Source organism: Triturus cristatus, chromosome 2_2 (assembly GCF_964204655.1).
Source record: "Triturus cristatus chromosome 2_2, aTriCri1.1, whole genome shotgun sequence".
NCBI lineage: Eukaryota > Metazoa > Chordata > Amphibia > Caudata > Salamandridae > Triturus > Triturus cristatus.
The window spans coordinates 874,246,819-874,274,357 of NC_140582.1; positions in this window are offsets into that span (position 1 = coordinate 874,246,819).

Here is a 27,539-nt window from a genome sequence, read left to right on the forward strand (position 1 = left end):
GCATGGAGTTGGTCGAGGTGTACCCTCCACGTTTGGCCAACCCACAGCAGACTGTCCTACGTGGTTAGTTTGCTGCCCCCGATTCCCCCATGCCTGCACTCCATTCCCAGTCTGTATATCCGGGCCACCTTCCTCGTGATGAGGGCATGGTTGGTAATGAGTGATTTTCTCCACAAATGTTCAAAACCATCCACGGAGGGTTCCTGTGTCCCGGTTGTCTCACTTGGAGACATTTAGATAATTTTTCCCTTTTTTAATTTCACGTTATTTTAACAGTATTGTTTTACCAATATATTGCAGTGATGTTTCAATGAACGCTGTTTCTATTGATTTTTACTGTGACACATTTTACTAGTGATATTTATTGTTGACATTATTATGTATTTCTTGATGTCCATTATATTTTTTATACACCACTTTGTATCACTCTTCATGATGTTGGGGGTGCAATTTTCTGTTTATTTTGTATGTTGAGTCTTTTGCTGTTAAATCACTATTAATGAGTTTCTGTCTATTTCAATACCTTTTGAACGCCGTATAATATTTTCTTGAAACAAATATTTTTTTTTTAGATTTTTACTTAAATTTAGTATGGCATTGAAGTTGTTTATTTCTGATTTGTTTGTTGAGAACCTTTCCTACATGCACATTCTCTGAGGATGATATTGCAGTCTAGGCAAAGCTAAGAAAGATGAGCCAGTTTTGAACTTAATGTGGCCCCTGAAGAAGTGACTATTGGGCACATCTACTACCAAGTCAGATTGTCACAAAGCTTTGTATGCAAGTCAAAAAAGCACAAGACACTCTACAGTCATCACAAATCTGCAGATGATTCTCCTTAAACACACACATTTGAAAATCCTCCAAATACAGAAACACAAATCTGTGTCAAGTTATGGAAGGAACCTTTTCGGTTCAAACGCTGTGGTGTTTGTTAAATTGTAGTGTTAATCAGTCACTGCTGGTCCATTGGGGCTGAGGGGCCACGCCCCCTCACCTTTTGCCCCTCCAAATAGTGTCCGTCAGGCTGAACAAAGGTCATCCTGGCAGACACTGTTCATTTTGAGGTCAGGCAACCAGGAACCAGACATGCACTAAATACGCAGGCTCCTGACTGCCTGCGCTGCCTTTGCTGGGCTGATGAAGTCATAGCCTCTCTGGGCGTGACCTCCTCAGCTCAGCAAAGATCCCTGAGGCCCTTCACTTAGTGACAAGAGGGAGTGTCACTGATTGCCTTTTTCCCGGGCGCTTCAGTTTTAGGCCCTGAAGTGCCCAGGGTCGAGTGTCAATCAGTGACATTTCATCACAGAGTGGGGTGGGGCCAGCAATCTCACTGACCCCATCCCACTCTGTGATGATGTTGAGACTGCTGCCTTTCCTCATTGGCTGACCTTAGGTCAGCAGGGAAGGCAGCAGTCCCAAGCCTCCTGGGATCTTCATGGCAGAGCTTCAGGTAAGTGTGAGTTTCTTGTTTGGTGCGTGCTTATATGTATGAATGTTTGGTAATGAGTGTTGTGAATGGATGTGTTTGTGTGTGCGTGCTGGAGTGAGGTTTTCCCTAAGATTCGTATACCTCCTCCATTTTATCATCTTGAATTAAAACGAATAACTGATTAATATTAATAGTATTAATGGTTTGCCGTGTTTGAATAATCAACATTACTAATTAGAAAATACACGTGGGAATCGCATTTGCATGGCCTGATTGATATGTAAACTAATTTCGTACACATACTAATGTCAGATATTTTGAATTTGCATGTTATATGTTGCTTTTGTAATGTGATTTGTGAATTGTGCTTTAAAATGTGAGTATAAACAGCAATGCGTGTTGCTTTTGCTAGATAAATACACACATAGAGGGTTTAGTGAGGGAATACCATTTTAATAGTTATTTCTATGTATTAATTACGTTTTGTGTTTCTTTGCTTAAGTTGACCTTTCTACAGTGGCCACAAAATGGCTGCCATCCCTATTTTGACGGACAGACGATATACAGAAGTCACTGAGTGAAGTGCGCCTGCGCTAAAAGATGAGCAACAATAACCTCGTCCTGACCCCAGGCAGACTGTACTCGTGAAGGTCGCACCGGGAGGAGTGCCAATCCTCAGACAATGGACTTCCTTAAACTAAGAACTGTTATAATTGATGACACATGGACACAAACCTGTATGGGAACCAAAATGCCCTGAATGGACTAGTAACTGTTGCAAATTATAATACATTGAGAATTACATCTAATGAAACATTGAACGCATGAGAATCAGGAAGAATGATCCTGGTTCCACCAATTGGATTTGTTCTAAAACATGTATTGTAACATTTTGTTGTTGATTTTACTATAAAAGAAGTAGACTAGAGAGGGTCAATTAGAGTATGGTTGTCGTGCTTTCGCTGGTTTCCTGACGTTATGCTGACGGAGAGGACGGTGACACTGCTGAACAGCTGCTTGCCAGAGACTCTGACGGACTGATCAGATGCCCAATTAATTTACGAACTGATTGATCGATTTATGGGCATAGAGACGAAAGATCTGAATTTGACATAGAGGACGCCATTTAGCCAGATTAGGTAAATATGCGAATCAAAATATTGTATGCTTTATGATTTCCTTATGCTTTATCTTAGATAAATATTTCAATTCATTTAAGAACTGTGTCGGGTTATTATTTGAAGTGTATTGATGTATATTGTTTAGAAGATTTAAGTGTCGCTTTTACCAGCAACTTAGCTGATCCATGGCCTATCCATGGGAGGAATTGCTAGGGTAAAGGTTAAGACCCTGGTGAGGTAGGAAGGAATAGTTGAACTTATTACTCATCAGGGATTTGTGCATTTTCCTCCCATTTCCATCGCATGGAATAGAGAGAAAGGATTCCCCTCTCTCGAGGACCATTGATCTAAAGTAGAATGAATGATTGGTGTTATGGGCCCCACCAGTGAATGAGTGAATGAATGTGGTTGAAGAGATCTGTGGTCTGTGACGTAGAAAGGGGATTTTGGTATTCAGAGCTGGAGCAGTTTTTCTGGTAGCAGAGGATGGTTAGCTATTGTTTTGGGTTTAGTGATGATTGCTTGTAAATAGCTTATTGATTATTGATTGGTATTGGTTTATGTACTAACACTCTATGTTGAGTCGCGTCGAGTTATATGTTGTTTGCACGGCTTCTGGGATGTAGGAAGTCGGAAGTTTGTAACAGTTCGTATGAGAGCAGAGGTAAGCGCTGCTCTCGGGAAAGACGGGATTGTGGTTGCCCATAGGTACACGGGAAGGAAACGTATAGCAATCAAAGTTACACGGCGCATTGTCTGGTTTCAATTTGGCAGCATTGTCGGGTGTTGTCATTAGTGATGTTCTCTGTGTGAGAGAAGTAGGAATGATAGCAAAGGGTTACCTGTGAAATTTTGGTCTTAGGTACCAGGAAACTAAATGGCATACCGATAACGCTTACTACTGAAAAGGTAGCAGGTATATTCTGAGCTTGCTAGAAGGACAAAGTAGAGGGAAGCGCTGCTTTGTTAACGAATGGTATATACTGTGGTAGGGCAGAAGTAAGCGCTGCTCTTGAGAAAGACAGAAGTCTGTGTGAATGATCTACATTTTCCCTGTATGACAGTGTGTGTATGAAAAAGGCATTCTAATTAATGGCAAAACTCTAGTGTTGTTTTATTCTAGAGAAGCGGTTAGTTGATGCTTGATAGAAGGGTGAAGTAGAGGGATGTGCTACTTTATCAACGGAAGTAACGATTCCGTAGTAGGGCAGAGGTAAGCGCTGCTCTCGGGCAAGACGGAATTCTTGTGAGAAAGGTCTTTTGCTGTTCTTTGGTTAGCGAATCAGACAATGGAGATGTTTTAGTGTTGTTACTAATAGAATCGTAAAAGTTGCAGTAAGAGTTCACGGAGCGGTCTTGTAAAGGAGGGGTAGACGAGAGCAGAGCTGCCACAGCGGCTGCTGAAGTCAGAACGACCGCGCTGGGATTGGACAGTAGGTTGGAGGCGTAAAACGCTCCGGTTTGGTGTGTTATTGTAAAGCCGCGCTAAGAGTGGAGGAATACAGAGTGACATAAACGCTCCCTGATTGGTGCGTTAGTGTGAGTCGCGCTGAGATTGGAGGATTGTGATAGTGACGTAGACGCTCCTGATTGGTGCGTGAGTAAGAGTCGCGCTGTGAGTGGACAGAATAGCGGTACCATTGTAAGAAGACTAAACAGTACACGGAAATCGAGAAAATGTATTACCAACCACCAGAAAAGAAGAAATCGTGGTTTGGGAAAATTAAAAAGTGGTTTAAGAAAGATAAACCAGTTGAGACTAGGGAAGGACAGTTACTTCCTCCACCGAAAACACCTGCATCTATAATGATTGCGAAATATGGGTATCATACTTGTATTTGGTTAGATAATTGGCTAAAATACACCAAGGACGATGGAGTCCTTGCGTTTCCAGAACATGGTTCCTTTAATTTGGCTGTTTTGAGAAATCTCTGAGACAAAATGTTGGACATAGAACCAAGACCTAGACCAACGCAGTTTGAGGCATTGACGGAATGGGAAGACGAAATGCATGAACGAGAAAGGCAGAGAAGTGGTAGGGGTTACCGATACATGTTCGGTAGATCATACGGACATGAGACACATGACGACCGGATGTAAAGGTGGCGAAATGCAAGTATGACTGAGGGTATGTTTCCTGTGAGAATGGTAGGAGAGAATGAAAGGAGAAAATGCACCGAGAAAAGGCGTAATGTGGATTTGAGTGGGTATGAAGCGAATGAATCGGAAGATGATGTTCTTCATGATTTGTTTTATAAAAACCCACCACCGTATCGACCAGAACCAGAAGCATTGTCACCAAGTGCCCCAATGAGAGAAACATTACGAATAATTAAAACAGAGACTATGTCACCAGAATTAGGGAAAAGTAACTCTGCAAGAGAGATAGAAAAACAGACAGAAAGTAGGGTAAATGGTGAGAATTCAGTAGAACTGGCCAAAACTACCCTAGAATTAACCGAGAAAATAAGAGAATTGACCAAAAATCTAGAAGCTGTAACAGTTCCAGTAACAATAGGTCCAGTAATGCCCATATTTGAGAAACAAAAAGATACTGAACATTGTCTGACGGTGCCGTACAGAAGCCAAAATCTAATTGAAATACTGAAAGAAGTCAAATTGAGAATCCGTGGGGACCGACAATAAATATGTATGAACCGAGTGTTTCAAATAATCCATTTGTAAATCAAATTTATGCTGAAAAGAGTGGAATGACAGGGGAAACATTATTAGAACCACAAAAGGCCCCAGAACAAAATAATGTAGACAACCCAGTAGGGCCTTCTGTAGAAGAATTAAGCGAATGGCTCAGAGAGCTACAGAAAAAGGATCAAGAATCCCAGTCAATAGATGTAGCCAAATTACGAATGGTATTAGAAGAATTAATAGTAGGAACTATCCCTACTGAAAAATTGAAAAACTATCAGGATGAGGAAGTGTTGTTTCTCTGCAAGAGTGCAACGTGGAGAGCGAAAAACTTGCATGAAAGATTAGAGGAAATTGCAAGCGAAATGGGAATAGATTTTGACAAAGTAAAAGCACTACAAAAACCTTATCGAGTTGATTTCACTGAAAAGGATATAGAGAACATGAATACTACAGGAAGGATAAGTCAGATTAAGGACATAATCGGTCTGTTGAGAAAATGGGGAGATGTGGACAGATGGAGAAGTAAGTGGTGTAAAAGACGCGATAATACTACAGAAAAGACAGCTTCAGCATTTCCCGTTAGAGAGAAAGAAAAGGTAACGACAGAATACCCCATGAGAAAGATTCCAGGAGGAGGGTATGTACATGTTCCATGGACAAGACAGGACATTTTGTCTTTCACAAATGATTTCCCTCGACTACGCGAAAAGCCCGTCGAGTGGTACCGGCAGGTAGACAGATTTGTAAAATTGTCAAAGGTATTATGGATAGATTTGAATAGTCTATTTGATATAATAGTACCAGCAGATCTGTGGACAGAATGCAAGCTGATGATAAATTGGCCCACTCAGGAGTATCCTAGGGACCCTAAGACGGGAGCTCCCGACCCAGAAGTAATGAAGAAATATGAGCAGGTTGTGGCATTTCTGAAAAATAAGGTACCTCCTAAAGAGACCGATTGGGTAAAAATTGACAGAACCCATCAGGAAAGCAAGGAGTCAGTACATGCATATTATGAGAGGCTAATTCAGGCATTTAAACAGTTCAGTGGAGATGAGAACCTGAGTGATAAAGATTTGAGTCATTTCGTATACAGATTTGTATATGGTTTACATCCAGAAATTGGTGATATGATAAAGCAGCATACAGTTGATTGGCAAAATAAGAAAATAGATGAAGTTTTGAGACATGCAAAATATTTCAGCGATGAGATGGAGGCAAACCAGCGAAAACTGAAAGAAAAGGCAATGTGGGCACCAGTAAAGGTAGCAGAAAGGCAAGAAGCACAATTGGTCGAACAAGCAAATAACCCAGGAACTAAACCGAAAAGGGAAAGGTAATATAGAAGAAGCTAAAAAGAAATTCCCATGTCACAAATGCAGTGAGTTAGGGCATTGGAAATCCGAGAGTAAAAACCCTCAAAATACTAATATTGAAAATCGATCGTTGAATCCACAGGTGCGGAAGGAGGTGGGTGGTCAACTGCAGCAACAGCAGCAGGTGGTTACCTCTCAGAATCAGGTGCCAAAACCACCTTTTCCACAGAACAGAAATTCACAGAAGTATAGTAAGGAATCGTGATTCTACAATGAAGAACAGGTAAATAAACCATCACGCGCTCGCACTGTTTCGCAGTATTGGCTGCAACATGATTAGAGTGATTCAGAAATGGGTTATTGACGGTGCCGAAGGGAGGAAGAAGAGTGCGTACTTGGTGCAGCTCGAGAAGTAGACCAGACAGGACCATTTGTAGATGGGAAGATTAATAATGATAACATTACTTTCCTAGTGGACACTGGCGCTACTCGATCTACTGTTAGATCAGCGGATGTTAAGAATCTTCCTCTTTCGGATGAAACAATCCAAGTAGTTGGTGTATCTAACCAACAGTTAAAAACATACCTTACAGAACCCGTAAAGGTTAGTATAGGGACATTTTCTGAAATGCACCGATTTGTGGTGTGTGACACTAGTCCTGTGAACTTGCTAGGTAGGGACCTGTTGTGCAAGATGAATTGCACTATATTTTGTACTCCAGATGGAATAGCTTTTGAAATACCAGATGAGGATGTATTGTATAAAATGACCATAGCTAACAGAGAATGTGATAATATTGGAACATATGCAGTATTTAATCCAGATGAACTGCCTAAAGAATTGAAACTGTCTGTAAAAACAGAGGTTTGGGATTTCACCGGAGAAGATGTAGGGCTAATGAGAAACGTAGACCCAGTAAAAATTACTGTGAAAGATGGAGTAAGTTATCCAAACATTCCTCAGTATAGATTGACACCTGAAATAATTGAAGGAGTAACTCCAATAATTGAGAAAATGATCAAGCAAGGAATTCTGAGAGAAATAATGAGCAGTCCATGTAACTCACCTATAATGGGCCTGAAAAAGCCAAATGGGAAGTTCAGAATAGTGCAAGACCTGAGAAAGGTAAACAAAATCGTTGTACCATGCTGTCCCATTGTACCAAATCCATCAGTGATTTTGTATCAGATTCCCCATGATGCAGAATGGTATACAGTAATTGATTTGTGCCATGCGTTCTTTTCCATCCCATTGCATCACGACAGTCAGCAAATTTTTGCATTTCGGTTTGGAGACCGTATTTTGGCATGGTGCCGAATCCCACAGGGGTATACAGAAAGCCCCTCAATATTTAATCAATTGTTGAAAAAGTCATTGGAAAGTCTGAAAATGCCCGAGAGTTGTAACGCCCTGAACGTCTCAGGATCGTTTAACAGACACGATAATGAGGACGCAACCACTTGTGAAGGGTTAGTTATTTTAATGAAGGCAAAAACAATACAACGAATAAACAAAAGTTATAGTCACTGGAATCCTCCAGGCTAAGTACGTTACCAGCCCACAGCACGGATGGTCCTAACCGTCCTCTGCATATACGCCGATCCCGGCGTATGCCAACAGAGGGCAGAAATGAAATGGCCGACAATGCCAATCGGTAGGCTGTGAGGGGCACGACGAGTGTTGGGGAGAATCGAGGAGTCAGGGAAACACCCAGCCGGGGTCTCTACCTGAAGGGAGCAGCCGCTCAACCTCTTCCTCAGACTGCACCGGGACGCGGAGTCACCTCCTCGTGATGCGTCACCGATACCCCAATCAAAAGCAAGAAGACTGAACCGAGAGCAGCCGCTCGATCGATCCTGTGGACTTCCGAGTCTGTAACGCGGCAAACACCTCCTGGTGTGCGTTACAGCTGGCAGTCCCTGTATCTCTGGTCGGGCTGGGAGTTACGACTCCAACCAGCAAAAGGGCCACTGCGCTTTGACTCAGCCGAGTCAAAAAGCGAAGCTCAATGGTTGACCGGTAGAGCTTCCGGGTCCTTCACAGGTGATGATGGGGCAAGACACGGCCCAGGGAGTAACGACTCGACCTACCTCCGTTCTTGCCTTACTGGAGCACCACTCCGGAACACTGCTCTTCACGAAGCAGGTACGTCGGTGTAAACACAATATCCGACAGCCTTGTACCTCGCGGTTCCTCCCTTTATAGGGCGTGTTTTCTTTGAGTTATGTAACAGCTCTCCTGTTTACATAAGGGCGTGTTTTCCCTTGAGTTATGTAACAGCTCTCCTGTTTACATAAGGGCGTGTTTTCCCTTGAGTTATGTAACAGCTCTCCTGTTTACATAAGGGCGTGTTTTCCTTGAGTTATGTAACAGCTCTCCTGTTTACATAACCTCTCAACCGCTAAGCATCCTGGGAGATGTAGTCCGTTTACGCTGGTTACCGTTTTCCTCCCCTCGCATGACAGGAATTCTTGACAGTACATCCTCCCTCTCAGCGGCTCCCCACGGGTCCAGCGCTGGCAGGAAAACGCCGATGGAACAAGGAGACCAAGCGCGGAGCATGAACCCCTTCAGCCGGTTCCCATGATTGCTCCTCCGGGCCATAGCCTTTCCACGCAACCAGGTACCACAGCTTCCCCCTGCGCCATTTGGACGCCCGTATGCCCGACACTTCATACCCCACCTCCGACTCCACGCATACCGGCCTAGGTGTCCCAGACGGCTTGGAGGGTGCTGGTTTGAGCAATGATACATGAAAGACAGGGTGTATCCGCAATGACTGGGGCAAGCACACCTTCACGTTCACGGGACCCATACACTTGGTAATGCGATATGGGCCCATGTACTTGGGATGGAACACACTGTTCTTTCGAAACCTCATGTTTCTTGTGGATATCCAGACGTAGTCTCCAGTGCGGTACAGTGGCCCAGGCCTTCTCTTCCTGTCGGCCGCAGCCTTGTATCGTCTCTTGGCCTCTATTAGGACAGCCCTTGAGCTCATCAACGTGTCTTTTATGTGTGCCACCCTGTCCGCTGTGGCGGGAATCCTGTCCTCTCTGAACGGATGTAGAAATGGCAAGAACCTGGGATGTTGGCCATAGTTGCTATAGAACGGAGATGACTGTGTGGAGCTGTGAGTGGCGTTGTTATAGGCTATCTCTGCAACCCATAGCAAGTCGACCCATTCTTCCCTGCCCTGGTCCACAAAACATCGCAGATACTGTTTGAGCGTTTGGTTCAGGCGCTCGGTTTGGCCGTCCGTTTGAGGGTGGTAGCTGGTGGACAGGGCGGTCTTAACATGCAGCGCAGTGCACCAAGTCTTCCAGAATTGCGCAGTAAACTGCGACCCCCGGTCCGACACGATCACCCCAGGTAATCCATGCAGTCGTACCACATTCTTTAGGAGTAGTGACGCCAATTCCCCGGCCGTAGGGACTCTCTTGCAGGGGATGAAGTGCCCCATTTTCGTCAAGTAATCCACCACCACCAGTATTGCCGTCATCCCCTGGTCTACCGGTAGGCCCACCACGAAGTCCAGTGATATGCTATCCCATGGTCTATCCGGGGTCGGAAGTGGATGTAAGAGCCCTTGGGTTCGGCCATGGTCGGCCTTCATGGTAGCACACGTAGGACACTCCTGTCCCCACCTCCTGACATCCACTCTCATGGTTGGCCACCAGAAATGCCGTCCCATGCTAGCCACCGTTTTTTCAAAGCCCAAATGACCTGCGCATGGAGAGTCATGGCACCAGATGAATGCTTGTTTCCTTAGCCTAGGCGTGGGTATCAACAGGCACCTGCCCTTCAGGGGTATCCCGTCCTTCAGCTGCCATTCTCTGTGACTGAGGAGCGACCTCCGCCATGCGAATGACCTGATCCCTCTCTTTATTCCCCTCAGGAAAGTATCCGGTTGGATAACCCCCAATACCATCCTCGGGGAAATGATGGAACGCTCGGTCGCAGGCAATGGTTCCTTAACTGCAGATTGACGGGACAGGGCGTCCGCCTTCCGGTTTTCCGTCCCCGGCCGATATGTGATGCGGAAGTTGAACCCCGCAAAGAAGATCATCCACCGCAGCTGCCTGGGAGAAAGGTGTCTTGTGGCCGTCATGAACTGTAGATTCCGATGGTCCGTGTACACCGATACCACATGTCTTGCCCCCATCAACCAATGCCTCCATTCGGTGAAGGCGTCCTTGATTGCGAGAAGCTCCTTCTCCGCAATATGGTAGTTGCGTTCGGCGTCGTTGAGTTTGCGGGACATGTACGCAACGGGATGAAGCACCCCTGTGTCGTGGTTGCGTTGGGACAAGATAGCCCCCAGCGCCACATCCGAAGCGTCCGCTTCCACCACGTAGGGGAGATCCGGATCGGGGTGAGCCAACACCGGCGCCTTACCAAAGGCGCTTTTCAGGGCCTCAAAGGCTGTGTTCGCTTCAGGGGACCAGACAAACTCCTTGGACTTCCTCAGTAGCTGTGTGATTGGGGCCACCAATCCTGAAAATCCATCTATAAACCGCCTGTAAAAGTTGGCGAAGCCAATGAAACTTTGGACGTCCTTCACGCTTTGGGGCACCGGCCATTCTTTCACCGCCTTGATCTTTCGTTCTGCCATCTCCTGTCCCTCTGGACTCAGCATCACTCCGAGGAATTCCACGGACGTGACGTGGAAGTCACACTTGCTGAGTTTACAAAACAGCTTGTTTTCCATCAGCTTTTGGAGCACAGCTTTGACGTGGTGTACGTGCTCCTCCACACTGGACGAGTAGATGAGGATGTCGTCGATATATACGACCACGTAGATATCCAACTCCTCTCTGAATACCTCATTCAAAAAGTACTGAAAGGCTGCCGGGGCGTTGCACAGACCGAACGGCATGACGAGGTACTCAAAAAGGCCGAACCTGGTCTTAAAGGCGGTCTTCCACTCGTCTCCGTCCCTCATGCGCACCAGATGGTATGCCCCTTTCAAATGCAACTTGGTGTAGATACGAGCTTTCTTGACCTGTTCCAGCAGTACACTGATGAGAGGCAAGGGGTACCGATTCTTTATGGTTATCGCATTCAATGCCCTAAAGTCCACACAGGCTCTCAGCTCCCCATTAGCTTTCGGGATGAAGAAGAGTGGCGAGGCGGCCGGAGACTTGGACGGGCGGATGAATCCTAGCTTGAGGAGTTTATCCAGGTACCCCCGGAGATGCACGTTTTCAGGCTCCGTCAGGGCATACAGCCTGCCGCTGGGAACGCTGGCCCCTGGCACCAGGTCGATCTGGCAGTCAAACTGTCTATGTGGTGGTAGCACTTCCGCCTTCACCTCATCAAATACATCCTCAAAACTGTGATAAGCCTGGGGGAGAGCCACATCTTTTTCTGCCGCTGTAGCCACCGTCTGACTCCCGCTCTCATCTGCGTCAAGGGATTCCGTTCTTATTCCACAATGCAGGATGCAATACGGTGACGTCATTTCGACGCGATGTGTTGGCCAATCCACAGAGGGGTTGTGTTTCTGTAGCCACGGCAATCCCAATATGACGCCATATTGGGGCGCTCGGATGATGTTAAAATCGATTTGTTCCAAATGGTTCCTCCCATATCTCATCGGAAGGACCCCCGTGTGCTGCCCGATGGGCCCCGTCACCAATCGCCTTCCGTCTACAGCATAGACGTCTTCGGGTACAGCTTTGGGAAGAAGCACTAGCCCTAGCCTGCATGCCTCGTTGTGGTCCATAAACATGCCAGTGGCCCCTGAATCCACCATGGCCACAACGGGTATCCACTGGTCATGCACTCCCACGTGCACCGTGAGAAACAGGTGTCGGTGTCCCTTAGTGACCGAGTTGGAGAGTGAAGGGATGGATGAGTGACTCCGAGATGCCCCTTCTTTGGTCTGGGAGTCCTCTAGTTTTCCGCCGGTATGTCCACCACAGCTGTTACCGACCGGTTGGCCCGTGAACGTGACGTCTTCGGTTTGGCAGGGCATTCACGTACGTAGTGGCCTTTTTTGCCACAAGATAGGCACAATCCTTGTTTACGGCGTGACTCTTTCTCCGTGGCTGTGAGGCTCGCTCGTATTGCGCCGATGTCCATGGGTTCTCCCTTGGATGCGGTGGAAGTTTCAGGACTTCCCACCGTCACATAGGATGGAAGGGATTTTCCTTTTCTCCCATGATCCCCTTTTCTTTCACTCAGCCTATGTTACAGCCGTAATACCAGGTTGATAAGGCCCTCACATGTCTTGGGTTGAGGGTCAATATGAGCCACGGCGTCTTTGAGCTCATCGCACAGCCCGTGATGGAAGAGCGCCGTCTGTTTAGCAACAGGCCACTTGGTTTCCGCAACTAGCCGTCGGAACGCGTTGAGATACTGCACCAGGTCGTTGGATCCCTGTCTCAACTCAAGCATTTCACGGTCCGCCGTGTACGAGTCAGCCCTTCTGTCGAATACCTTCAGGAATTCCTCGCGAAAAGCACCCCAATCACATAAGATGGGGTCGTCCCTGCTCACCAGAGGTACGGCCCATTGTGCCGCGTTTCCAGCCAAATAGGAAATAAGGAAAGCCACACGAGCCTGACTCGTGGGGAACGCCTTTGGTTTGCACGATAAATGTAGCGCCACTTGTGTGAGGAATACCTGCACTGTGTTAGGATCCCCACTGTACCTCTCTGGTGTTGCCAAGGGGATGGCTACCGGCATTTCCACTACTACTGCAGGGGTCTGGTTCGTGAGGGAGGTGCTGGGCGTGAGCGGGTCCAATTGGATAGCATCCAGTCTGGCTTTTACATCGGCTGTTTCTTGCCTAGAGGCAGCCACTTCAACTTGCACGGTCGCTAAAGCAGCCAGCACATCATCAAGTGTTGCCATGTCTGTTATCGACCGGGAGACAGTTAGTGTTATTACGGTCGGATATTTTGTAACGCCCTGAACGTCTCAGGATCGTTTAACAGACACGATAATGAGGACGCAACCACTTGTGAAGGGTTAGTTATTTTAATGAAGGCAAAAACAATACAACGAATAAACAAAAGTTATAGTCACTGGAATCCTCCAGGCTAAGTACGTTACCAGCCCACAGCACGGATGGTCCTAACCGTCCTCTGCATATACGCCGATCCCGGCGTATGCCAACAGAGGGCAGAAATGAAATGGCCGACAATGCCAATCGGTAGGCTGTGAGGGGCACGACGAGTGTTGGGGAGAATCGAGGAGTCAGGGAAACACCCAGCCGGGGTCTCTACCTGAAGGGAGCAGCCGCTCAACCTCTTCCTCAGACTGCACCGGGACGCGGAGTCACCTCCTGGTGATGCGTCACCGATACCCCAATCAAAAGCAAGAAGACTGAACCGAGAGCAGCCGCTCGATCGATCCTGTGGACTTCCGAGTCTGTAACGCGGCAAACACCTCCTGGTGTGCGTTACAGCTGGCAGTCCCTGTATCTCTGGTCGGGCTGGGAGTTACGACTCCAACCAGCAAAAGCGCCACTGCGCTTTGACTCAGCCGAGTCAAAAAGCGAAGCTCAATGGTTGACCGGTAGAGCTTCCGGGTCCTTCACAGGTGATGATGGGGCAAGACACGGCCCAGGGAGTAACGACTCGACCTACCTCCGTTCTTGCCTTACTGGAGCACCACTCCGGAACACTGCTCTTCACGAAGCAGGTACGTCGGTGTAAACACAATATCCGACAGCCTTGTACCTCCCGGTTCCTCCCTTTATAGGGCGTGTTTTCCTTGAGTTATGTAACAGCTCTCCTGTTTACATAAGGGCGTGTTTTCCCTTGAGTTATGTAACAGCTCTCCTGTTTACATAAGGGCGTGTTTTCCCTTGAGTTATGTAACAGCTCTCCTGTTTACATAAGGGCGTGTTTTCCTTGAGTTATGTAACAGCTCTCCTGTTTACATAACCTCTCAACCGCTAAGCATCCTGGGAGATGTAGTCCGTTTACGCTGGTTACCGTTTTCCTCCCCTCGCATGACAGGAATTCTTGACAAGAGTTCAGTATTAGTGCAGTATATTGATGACCTCCTTGTGGCATTGAAAACTCGTGAAGCTTGTGAAGTATACACTATAGCCTTACTAAATCACCTGGCAGATGGAGGACTAAAAGTGTCCCCAGCCAAACTGCAGTATTGTAAGTAAGAAGTACAGTATTTGGGACATAACATTGAAAAAGGATTGAAGAAAATAACAATAGACAGAATCAGAATCATAAAAGGAATGAGAGCCCCCATGACTCAAAGAGAAGTGAGAATGTTTCTGGGAATGGTAGGGTACTGCCGCCAGTGGATCAGCAACTTTTCGCTGATTGCAAAACCTCTGGTACGGCTAACAAGGAGTGATGTAAAAGATCCCCTTGAATTGAATAAGGAAGAATTATCAGCATTCAAACGATTGAAAGATGGATTGTGTGAAGCCCCAGCATTGGGTATGCCTGATTATGAAAAATAATTTGAGTTATATTGCAGTGAAAGAAATGGATGTGCACTTTCTGTGTTAATCCAGAAGCATGGAAGATTGAGGAGACCAATTGCATATTATTCATCGATGCTTGATCCAGTAGCCGTAGGCTTACCTGGTTGTCTGAAAGCAGTAGCTGCAACATGTCGAAGTTTGGAGCAGAGTGAAGGAATCGTGATGGGATATCCTTTGAAAGTGTTTGTACCTCATGATGTGGCGATTCTGTTAACAAGGAGTCGTACTCAGTACATGGCACATAGTCGGCTGACTAAGTATGAGAAAGTCATATTAGGTGCAACGAATGTGAGCCTTGCAAGATGTGTGAAAGTGAATCCAGCAACGTTGTTACCAGATGCTGAGAATGTGGAAGTGAGAGATGAAGCAGATCATGATTGTTTGGATGTGCTTGAGTATTGTACGAAACCGCGACCAGACATAAAAGATGTACCTTTGGCAGAAAATGATTATGTAATGTTTGTTGATGGGTCATGTTTGAGAACAGAAGAAGGGGTGTTGAGTGCATCATATGCAGTGTGCACGGTTGCAGCAGTGATGGAAGCATCCTATCTAAAAGGAGTAAAATCTGCTCAAGTAGCAGAATTAGTGGCTCTGACTCGAGCATGCAAAATTGGGAAAGGTGTGAGAGTGACTGTGATAACGGACAGCCAGTATGGCTTCGGAGTTGTCCACGATTTTGGCCAGTTGTGGCTACAAAGAGTTTCCTAACCTCAAGTGGAACTCCTATAAAGAATGCTGAAGTGGTTGGAAAGTTGATTGAGGCGATACAGCTGCCTAAACAATTGGCTGTGGTGAAATGTGCTGCCCATAACCAAGGTGAGGATTACGTTGCTGTCGGCAACAGATATGCCAATGACATGGCACAGTACTGTGCCAAAAATCAGTATTCAGTCAATCGGGCAAAGGAGAAAGAAATGACTTCCTATTCCTTAATGTTTACTAACGTTGTAGGGACATGGGAAGAAGTGAGACTATTGCAGGAGGAAGCAGGAGATGAGGAAACAAGGCAGTGGGTAAAAGCAGGATGTGCACCAAGGGAAAAGGATCAGGTGTGGGTCTATCGAGATAGATGGAAGACCAGTCCTACCAGAAAGCATCTTGTCTACCATGGCACGGATGTATCATGGCCAGGGACACGTAGGGAGAGATGCTATGATCAGGTTGTTTAAACAGACCTGGTACAACCCAAAATTCAGAATTATTATCAGAGAGTCTATGTCAGAGATGTCTAATTTGTCAGCAATACAATCCTGGGAGAAAGACAGTGGTGAGCCTAGGAACTATAGGCCGAGAAGGAGGGCCTTTTACCAGAATGCAGATAGATTTCATTGAGATGCCAACATGTAACAGATTGAGGTACGTTCTGGTCATAGTCTGCCTATTCTCCAGGTGGGTAGAAGCATACCCGACAAGGAGAAATGATGGATTGACAGTAGCAAAACTGCTTTTGAGAGAATTCATCCCCAGGTTGGGTTCCAATTGACCCTTGAATCAGACAGAGGAGGCAATTTCTATAATGAAATTGTAAAATTGGCCAGTGAAGCATTGAATGTACAACAAAAACTACACTGTGCCTACCGACCAGAGGCTTCTGGTGTGGTTGAGCAAATGGATGGTACAAACAAAAACAGAATTGGGAAAATGTGTTTAGCCACAGGAATGAAGTGGCCTGATGTCTTGCCTCTAGTTTTGATGACCATATGTACAACTCCAGATAGAACTACAGGGTTAAGTCCTCATGAAATAAACATGGGACGTGCAATGAGGCATGCTTACATACCAGTCAACAAACTGATGACGATTTCTGATGACATGGTGTTGGAGTACTGTAAAGGCCTGGCTGACGCAGTTCATTCTGTGTTTCATCATGTTGGAGCAGATGCCAACACCCTTGAAAAGAAGCCAGCCCATGATCTAAGCCCAGGAGATTGGGTGAGGATAAAGGTCCACAGAAGAAGAAACTGTTTGGTTCCCAGGTGGGGAAAACCAAGACAAGTCATTCTGACCACGACAACAGCTGTGAAGTGTGCTGGACTGAAAAACTGGATCCATCCCAGCCATACCCTGAGAATACCAAATCCTGTGGATTGCAAGGAGAAAGAGTACTATGACGAATCAGAGACAAGTACTGAATCAGACAACGAAGAACCAAAAACATGAGAAAATCCTGAAAGGGGGGAAAATGAACCAAAACAGATTCTAGTTCCCAGAAGTGTCTCTCTGAGAAGAAGATTGCAGATTTCTGACAGCTCAGATTCTGAAGACGAGCAGAGAAAGAAAGGTCCTAGAAAAGAACCTAAAAAGAAGGAAGGAAAAGACAAAGAAGAAGCAGTAAAAGAAAGTCAAAGAAAACAAATCCCAGATGAAAACTTGAGAGAAATTCCACCTGAAATAATAGATTTGAATGAAGAAGGGACAGATACAGAGAGAAAGGGACGGATTGCGGAAGACCCCCGAGGAGGTGTAGGGAACTGCAACATCCAGCTAGGTGAAGGGACAAGTAGTCAGCAGGAAGATTGCGTGTCGGAGACCCGAGGAGGGAAAGAAGTAGGGAAACCAGAACAAGTGGTGGATAAAGAGACTGGTGAAAAGGAAAAGCAAGTTGGGACAGAATCAGAAGAGAGTGAGAATGAAATACCTGAAGGTCGAGTTCTGAGAAAGAGAGCTTGGAGAGAAAAAAAGATTGAAAAGAATGTCAAAGAAAGTAAATTGAAAAGAACTGTAAAACCAGAAGTTTGGCCGAACAAAATAAAGAGACTAAGATATCGATTGTCTCGAGTGAAATCACCAAGAGCTGAACAGGTGAATGAAGTCACGAGTCAGGAGAAATCAAAGGAGGAAGAAACAGTTGTAACCAAAGGGTCCGGAAGAACAAGAAAACCTAACCAGAAGTATAAGTCGCCGGAATGAACGTATGTGGCCCTGCCTGAAGAATACCAAGAGGCAGACAGTCAAGGAAATCCAGAGGAGGCTTTACTGAAAGTGGTTAAAGAAGAAGAAGAATCAGAAATCCTGAGAGTTCTCTTGTCTGACATTGGAGAATAAGAAGCGGAGATTCAGGAAATTCTGTATCCTGATTGGGAGAAGGAGGCAAAGGATGATGAGATGCCAAACTGAATAAACAAAGAAGCTGTTGATGTGGAAAACGATAATAAAAGAGAAGAAGTAGAAAACTAGTGGAACCAAGTAGAAGCTTAGAAGCTTTGGGTTAGAAACTGTGTCACAAAGTCGAAGAGGCTAAGTCAAAAGACACAGTCTATTTTTAGTAAAGATGGCTAACATAGATGGTAGTAAAAGTAGATGTACATTCATGAAAAGATGGTGTAAAACATGTTGCTGTTGTACAGGATTATAAATGCTTTTATGGAGCATCCTAGCTCTTGCAATATCATTTAAAGTCAGAATAGATACAATAGAAGGACATGGTCAAAACAAAACTAACATAGGTAAAATTTCAAAGGTAGTACCGACTGTAGAAACAAACATTCATTTGCATAAAGATAGGTCTATTAACGATTTCTCTAATAATGTATTTTCAAAATTATTGTATGAATATGAAAAGACTATGGATGTAAGGGACTGCTACGTCTGTATGCAGTTACCTGCTTCCGTGGCAGAGGGAGTGACTTATCATCACCTTCCAGCTACTTATGGAATAACATGTAGTGTAATAGCTAGCTCATTTTATGAGTTAGGGAAATTAGAGTATTATTTTTCAGATGTAGATAACATTTTTGCATTAGTGCCTGCTAATAATAAGCTAAATAAGGTAAGACCTGCTAAAGTTTTAGGTGAATTTCTCCTAGAGACTAGTGAACTAACATTAGAAGTTGTGTTGAAATATAATTTGACATGCAGTTTGCAGAAAGAAGAAAAGACATTTTTAAATATGGTTGAGGAAAGAAGACATAAGATGCACAAAAAGGCATTAGAAGGAAAGGTTGAGAAAACGGCTTGGGACATAGAAATGGAGAAACACCTGACAAAAGGAGAGTCAACACCAACAATAGCTTTAGATAGGCCTCAGAAAGGAAAATTTTGTATAAGAAGGAATCAAACTGCATATGATAATCTTTTTGTAGGTAATAGTGAGTGCCATGATACATACCAAATAATGGGTCGATGGGGATTCAAAGGTGGAAGAGATCCAGTATTTCCTGGAATATATTTTATCTGTGGGAACAGGGCATATTATCGTTTGCCAGACCATTGGTATGGCACATGTTATGTAGGCCTAGTATTTCCAAAAATCTTTCACATGGACAGAGAAGAGGGTGTAAATAGTTTAAATAGTCATTTAGTGCGTAGAAAGAGAGAATCTTGGGCAGAAATTGTGGGTGACATCTGTTGTGCATTGATACCAGCAGTGGGAATAACTCTGAATGCAAATAAAATTAAAAGATTGTCTACAGTAGTGGATCGCTTGTCAACAAGCACTGCTAATGGATTCTCATTGGTTAATACTGAAATGGTTGCCATGCGTGCTATGGTAATGCAAAATCGACTTGCCCTTGACATTCTATTGGCAAAAGAGGGTGGAGTCTGTGGAATGCTGAAAGTTCAACATTGTTGCACTTACATTCCAGACGAAAGAAAAGATCTAAAAGTTTACATTAAAAATATCACTGAATTGCATGATGAACTTGTACCACTGGAGGTTGAAGATGTATGGACAAGAATGGGAAAGAAAATAGCTGCTATTAAAAATTTCTTAGCTAAAATAGATAGTACTGTTATAGCTAACATTCTATTTCCATTGACATGTGTGATAGTTGCATTATTAGTGATAAGATTAGGGTGTATGTGTTGTAGAAATAAGAAAACAAATAATAAAATAAAAAGAGATAAACTTAAGACAAAAGGAAAAGATCCCGAAAAGGATTTAGAAGAGATAGCCTTAGATGAGTGGAAAGAAAGTATGTATAAAAAAGTAAAAAGAGATGAATATGAAGAAACTGAATTTTGAGCTATGAGTAAGAAGTCATTTCAAACTTCCGTAAAAGGGTACTAAATTTGGGTGTTTTGTGGTGATAAAATCACCAAAGGGGGTATTGCTGGAGTGAGGTTTTCCCTAAGATACGTATACCTCCTCCATTTTATCATTTTGAATTAAAACGAATAACTGATTAATATTAATAGTATTAATGGTTTGCCGTGTTTGAATAATCAACATTACAAATTAGAAAATACACATGGGAATCGCATTTGCATGGCCTGATTGATATGTAAACTAATTTCGTACGCATACTAATGTCAGATATTTAGAATTTGCATGTTATATGTTGCTTTTGTAATGTGATTTGTGAATTGTGCTTTAAAGCGTGAGTATAAACCGCAATGCGTGTTGCTTTTGCTAGATAAATACACACACATAGAGGGTTTAGTGAGGGAATAACATTTTAATAGTCATGTCCATTTATTAATTACGATTTGTGTTTCTTTGCTTAAGTTGACCTTTCTGGAGTGGCCACAAAATGGCTGCCATCCCTATTTTGACGGACAGACGATATACAGAAGTCACTGAGTGAAGTGCGCCTGCGCTAAAAGATGAGCAACAATAACCTTGTCCTGACCCCAGGCAGACTGTACTCGTGAAGGTCGCACCGGGAGAAGTACCAATCCTCAGACAATGGACTTCCTTAAACTAAGAACTGTTATAATTGATGACACCATGGACACAAACCCGTATGGGAACCAAAATGCCCTGAATGGACTAGTAACTGTTGCAAATTAATAATAAATTGAGAATTACATCTAATCAAACATTGAACGCATGAGAATCAGGAAGAATGATCCTGGTTCCACCAATCGGATTTGTTCTAAAACATGTATTGTAACATTTTGTTGTTGATTTTACTATAAAAGAAGTAGACTAGAGAGGGTCAATTATAGTTTGGTTTGTCGTGCTTTAGCTGGTTTCCTGACGTTATGCTGACGGAGAGGACGGTGACACTGCTGGACAGCTGCTTGCCAGAGACTCTGACGGACTGATCAGATGCCCAATTAATTTACGAACTGATTGATCGATTTATGGGCATAGAGACGAAAGATCTGAATTTGACATAGAGGATGCCATTTAGCCAGATTAGGTAGATATGCGAATCAAAATATTGAATGCTTTATGATTTCCTTATGCTTTATCTTAGATAAATATTTCAATTCATTTAAGAACTGTGTCAGGTTATTATTTGAAGTGTATTGATGTATATTGTTTCGAAGAATTAAATGTCGCTTTTCCCAGCAACTCAGCTGATCCATGGCCTACCCATGGGAGGAATTGCTAGGTTAAAGGTTAAGACCCTGGTGAGGTAGGGAGGAATAGTTGAACTTATTACTCATCAGGGATTTGTGCATTTTCCTCCCATTTCCAGCGCATGGAATAGAGAGAAAGGATTCCCCTCTCTCGAGGACCATTGATCTAAAGTAGAATGAATGATTGGTGTTATGGGCCCCACCAGTGAATGAGTGAAGGAATGTGGTTGAAGAGATCTGTAGTCTGCGACGTAGAAAGGGTATTTTGGTATTCAGCGCTGGAGCATGCGCGCACGTGTGAATACATGGCTGTGAGTATGTATTTGTATATGTGTACGTGTGTGCTGTCCACTCCCCTCCCTCTTAAACTCAGTGGCCGTCACTGGTATTAATGCATTTTAAATTTGTATTACTTGTTTGATGGTAAACTGCTGTGGAATACCTGAGCTATGTAGTATAGTCAATGCAGTGTCTTTTCTGCATTCTTTCCCCTGTTCTTTGTAGTCCATCAAATGGGTAGGTTCAGGTTGGAAGAATGATAATAGGAGAATGGAAACAAAACTCATCAAAACTGGACACATTGGAGGAAATGTCGCTACACAGCACCGCCAAGTTGTTGAGTTGATCAGATATGTAAGAGAGCTAAACAAGACGGCGGTGTGTATGTATTGGCCTGTTACCTAATTAGTGTATTGCCTGTGAGTTTTCATTGCCAGTTTATATTGCATGGTTCCAGCCAACGCCTCAATCACCTTCATTGTTGGAAAGCATCAGAAATGCCTGTGTATGTTAAACTTCTCGTGTACGACAATAAAAACAAGATCACATGCTATATTTCCCTTAAAGAGCTTCACTTTGTGTCGTGATAAACCTTCTGTTTTATTCTTAAGTTACAGGCATTGTTTGAAGACATTTATTTCAATATGATATAAATGCAAACCAGAATTTAACAAACACGGAAAAACACACAAGAGCATTTCAGCTTCCGTGTATCAGTATGAGGGCGAATCCCTCTGAATGCTGAAAAACTATAAAAGATATAGTTGCTCACGGTGGTCTTGGGTATATCATCATAAACTTCAAAGGCTGTCGGGAATTGTTTCCTATTGCATACAGTAATTTGGTGTAATGATTTTCAGTGCCACGTCCATCTCTCAAAGAGCATCCTGTGCACCTCACGTCACTTCAATCTCCCAGACTGAAATATTATGTCCTCTCAAATGACATATTGTCCATCAAGGAATTGACTCTGCTGTCACAATGTTTTTCTAATCCGCTATTTTTTTTTATTAAGGCTCTTTCCAATCCCCTAGAAGGTGAAAGGACAAAATTTACATTTTAATAACTTGTTTTTAGCAAGCAAAACCATAATGAGGATATATAACTTTTGCATGATGATGTGGTGCTTAAATTAAGGCACAGACGAAATTGCACTTCTTTAGCGTTCATAAATATCTAATGTCCTCTCCCAAGTACCACAGGGGCTGCTTGTTTATTTCAGTGAGAAATGACTCAAATTATCCAGGAAAAAGTACTCTGCTTTTCTTGACGTGTATTAGTCATATTGAAATGATCTCTTTTCATGTCTTGCTCTTTTAGAGTAGGAAAGTGACAAGCATTTGTTACATGTGTTCCACTGACAATGCGGTTCTTGTCATCTGATGACAAATGAAATAGAAAAGTTATATTAACTTAGTTATAAGGAGGCTGTATTTTGCTTCTTGCAGCATGCCATCCATGGATTGATGAATAAGAAATGAGAAAAGTAATTCTTTCTGAAACCACAACCACCGAGCAGGGTAGAAAAATTACACCTACTGAAATATGTATCACATCTGGCAGGTGAACCCAGGGAAATGTTGACGCTGTTGAAGAAGCCAACCCACAGGAGAGGGCACTGCTTGTAAGATATATAGCCTTATTTTTTTGTATGAGCACTGGGACATCAAAAAGCTGCTGTGGTACGCAATCTGAAAGAACAAATCCATAATGGAGTATCACATGAACATTGTTTTCAGAGAAGAAGGATTTGTCGCTGAGCTTTAAATATGAGACTGGACTAAAATATTGCATTTTTAATTGAGCTGCTAACGTTAAGCACTCAGCATTACAAGCAGGAGACAAACCCCTAAAGATGAGGCAGGCAGAAAAGGAAGCATGAAACGGTGGATAAGTGACACTTCAATTTTCCAATGATTCCTTAAATGAGTAAAATTCACTTTTCACTACAAGCATGAGCATAAATGTCCTATTATACAATATACACAGAGTAAACACACACTATTTTGTCTGGTGCAAGTGTTTGTGGGCCTGATAATGAGTTAGGCGGTGCAGGAGCAGGCCAAAACGCCACTCCCACACCGCCAAACCGGGCCACCCACAAGATTGCGACTTTCCTCGTTGTCTGGATGGCGGTCCTTTGGCGTTCCCACGGCTGTGACTTTCAAAAAAGAACCGCAATGTAAATGTCAAAGCCTGTTCCTACATGGCATGGACTGTGAAGTCCATGCCGTGCAGGAAAGGGGGTGCATGCAGACAGAGGGGCACACCATGAACCCCCTCTAAGCATCCCAGAGGCCCGAGGAAAGAGGCGGTCCTGTAGGGCACTCTTTGTTCCTTCACCGCCACCCTTTCCAATGTGTACTCACTGCTGTGGTTAGAGTCGCAGTCAGGAAACTTGTAATATGCTTGGCGGTGCCTCAGCGACTCAAGATTTCCTCAAGACTGCCGCACGAGCACCAGGGATTGCTGACCACTAGCGGCTCCACACGGTCCAACCGCCATACTTGCAATATGGAGGCCGGACCACTAGTACGGCAGTCCCCGACTGCCTCCACCCCTTAACTGTGAGTTTGGCAGTCCTATGAAATGCTAAACTCGTGATTAGGCCCTGTATCTTTTCCTTTAGGTACCCTGAGCCATGTTAGAATGTTTATCTTGCTGCCCTATCCACAACACCTCTGCAGGGAATGGGCTAATCCACCCTATTGAGAAGTTGACTAAGAACAAATTATCACTGTAAAAAAATAAGATTTTCAAACTTTCTTGCAATGATTCAAAACATGCCATATATAGGCTAATTTAGCATATAGATTACGATATGAGATTCACAGCAACTATGAAAATATTAGGCCACTTAAAAATTTAATTCTATACATTTTAGCACTATGCCTCAATAAAACAATAAAAACATACACACGGTAGAATCTATCTCATCTATTAAAGACATGGAAGTGAAGGTTATCACTTGAAAATGTTCAATCAAGCAATCAGAGTTCTTATAGAGTGTGACTACTTACCTGTAAGGGTCTCAAGGCGCTGGTGGGGAGGGGGGAGAACTACTGAAACTATCTTGAAGGAAAGATACAAAAATATATAAACAAACATTTGACATGGGTGCCAAATCATAATATTAAAACCGCTTGATAGTCTAGCGTTTCCTGGCAGTATGATATCATCCACTGTGAACCGTGGAGTATGTTGGAAAGCCCTTCAGTAATTGAGAAGATAAAATAAACATCCACCATCCTAGGATTCTGTCCAGCACTGAACAGCCACATGGCACATCTTCCAGAACCACGTTCCACAACTTTTACCTTCCCTTCGATCCTCTTGGACTTTGAATTTAAAAACTGTCAAAAGATTAAGGGGGTTGTCATGAGGAATAATTTTCACCGACATGTCACTAAATAGGAATCATTGTCTGCGCCTGTGGGTAATAATGACTATAAGAAATTGGGTATTTGATTGAGCGAGGTGAAAACCCTACTCAAGCTACAACCACAATCCTTGTTAAGGTGAAACACAAAAGTTACTAAATTAACCTGTACTTAAGCCTCTGCTTAGAGGTGCTGTTATAAGTATTTATGTAGCATACAAACAGTAATAAAGTGATAACACCACACAGTTAAATTACAGACCAATTTAGAAAAATAGGAAAATGTTCAATTAATAAGATTACTTCCTAATGAATTGCATCCAATCAGTAGAACTGGGGTTATGAATGTTAAAAAATGTTGGTGAGAAATAGCACATAAAAGATCAAAGCGCCTACCACGGGAATCAGGTCTCGCAAGACCGTGATATAGTCAAAAGTTTGGACCGACCCCGATAGTGCGTGGTTCAGATACACTAGGTGGTTTGGGCCCAGCCTCGGTTTACCTTCTGACTTAAAAGAAAATTTGAAGAAGAGTCCTGGAGGAGGTAAAATTCAGTAGGGCAAGACAGCCAGCTATGTCTGGGGAATAGTCATCATCGCTTAAGAGCACTGGATGAGGGTTCTGTGAAGTTTTTGACGATGACTGGAGCAAAAGAAGTTATATTCATGGGCAGAGGAGGTACTCATTGTCAATGGGGAAGTGGTCGCCTTTCAGCCTGGAGAAGATTTTTAGCTTCGGACTTTGAAAACTTTTAACATGTTTCTGGAACCTTGTCATGTTCCTCTGGTGTACTCATGAGTCCAGACAACTAGTCCTTGGAGTCACTCTGGTAGTCTTGGGTTCATGGCGATGGTCCTATCTCCTTCAAGTTGCAAGGCAGGCTTCAAGCAGCTGGGAATCCCTCTGAAGAACAAGGCAGACCTCAAACAGCAGGGGAGTCCTCTGGTAGCAGCAGGGTTGTTCTCTGAAGTACGAGGCATGCTTCAAGCAGCAAGACAGTCCTCTGGAGTACAAGGCAGCCATTTTGAAGTCTACCAGAGGTCCAGGAGTGTACTGAAGTGGTAGTTTAGGAGGTCTAACATTTATACCTGGTGGTTGCCTTTGAAGTGGGGGCGACATCCTGGCTACCACCACATCTGCTTCTAAAAAGTTCTCTCTGCCAAGGTTCCAAGACGTCTGGGGTGACAAACGACTGGTGTAAGGTTCCTTTGTGTGCACTGGAGGCAGTCCTTTAGAATGTAAAGGGGGCAGGGAATAGGACCGCCCCTCCCAGCCTGGCAGGTTATCCCACACTGCCAAAACCTACTTCCCTCTTGTCTCACTGTCTGGGATGAACTGACAAATACCAACTGTCAAGCTGTTCACAGTCATGTCACTGAGGACACAGGCAGCAGCCACCAAATTGTAAGGGTAGGAAAATGCCTACTTTATCAACATTGTATTCTCAGAATTATGACTTAAAATCCAATTTTACCATTAAAGAGGACTTTAAAACACAATTTATTTGAACCAAACTTGACATCCCTCTCAGATTCCAATGAACAGTTAACACTTATTAAATGTAATAGGGGAACTCAATTTTATCCAATGGGAGAGGTAGGCTTTACAGTAGTGAAAAGTAAATTTTGGATTTTTCACTGCCAGGACATGTAAAACTCAAATACGCATGTCCTTTTTAAATGCAATGCACCATGCCCTATGGGCTTTTTAGGGACGTTCGGGCTGGACTGTTCCCACGAGGAACAGGGTCAAGACGAATTTTGATATGGCTTGGTCTGAACTAGGGCTGCGAAGTTTGCTAAAGAATGATGATGGATTTCACCCAGATCTAATAGTTACTGGGGGTTAGTGTCTGAAATTTTCAATGCTCCATCCATCATCTTCTTATGTTTGCTTTGTTTGCCCTATGTTGGCAGAGTATGCCCAGACGTGGTTCCCTTATTCACTTTGCCACTGGATTCAAGGTAGCCTGGCTGATGAGGGGTGTTACCCCGAAACCAGTCCCAGGATGCTTGTTTCTGGTCCAGGGAAGACCTAGCTTGGCAGTTCGGGTTGGACTGTTCCCATGAGGAACAGGGTCTAGACTTATTTGCATATGGCTGGGTCTGAACTGGGTTGGCGAAGTGAGCTAAAGAGTGATGATGGATTTAACCCAGATCTAATAGAGACTGGGGGTGAGTGTGTGAAAAGTTTCAGCGCTCCGTCCATCAACACCTGTTTGCTTTGTAGGGCCTGCCATATGAGTGGATTATATGTTTCAAAAAGGAAGGCTTGGAACTGGCCAAAGGTTTATTTTGCCAGGTCAAATTATGTCAGGACTGTCAGATTGAAACACCACTGACCTTCGTAGCCGTCCAGCGGGGATGATGTGAGAAGCGAGTTCTACTATTCCCTTCTACGTTGCCACCCAAAGAGTACTTTAGAATCACTACTTTGCGAAGGAAGACACTGGGGAAAAGGGGAATGGAGGAAATAATAAAGGCTACGGAGTGTTTCTGGAAGACGCTGATCTAGAACCCCTCATGGACAATGCAGGCTTCTAGGGTTTCTTGGAACCATCGACCACACGGGAAAAGCCCTGTGTGCAAGAGAGGAAACAGAAATGTAGAAGGAATGAACACATAACAATTAACTTCAAA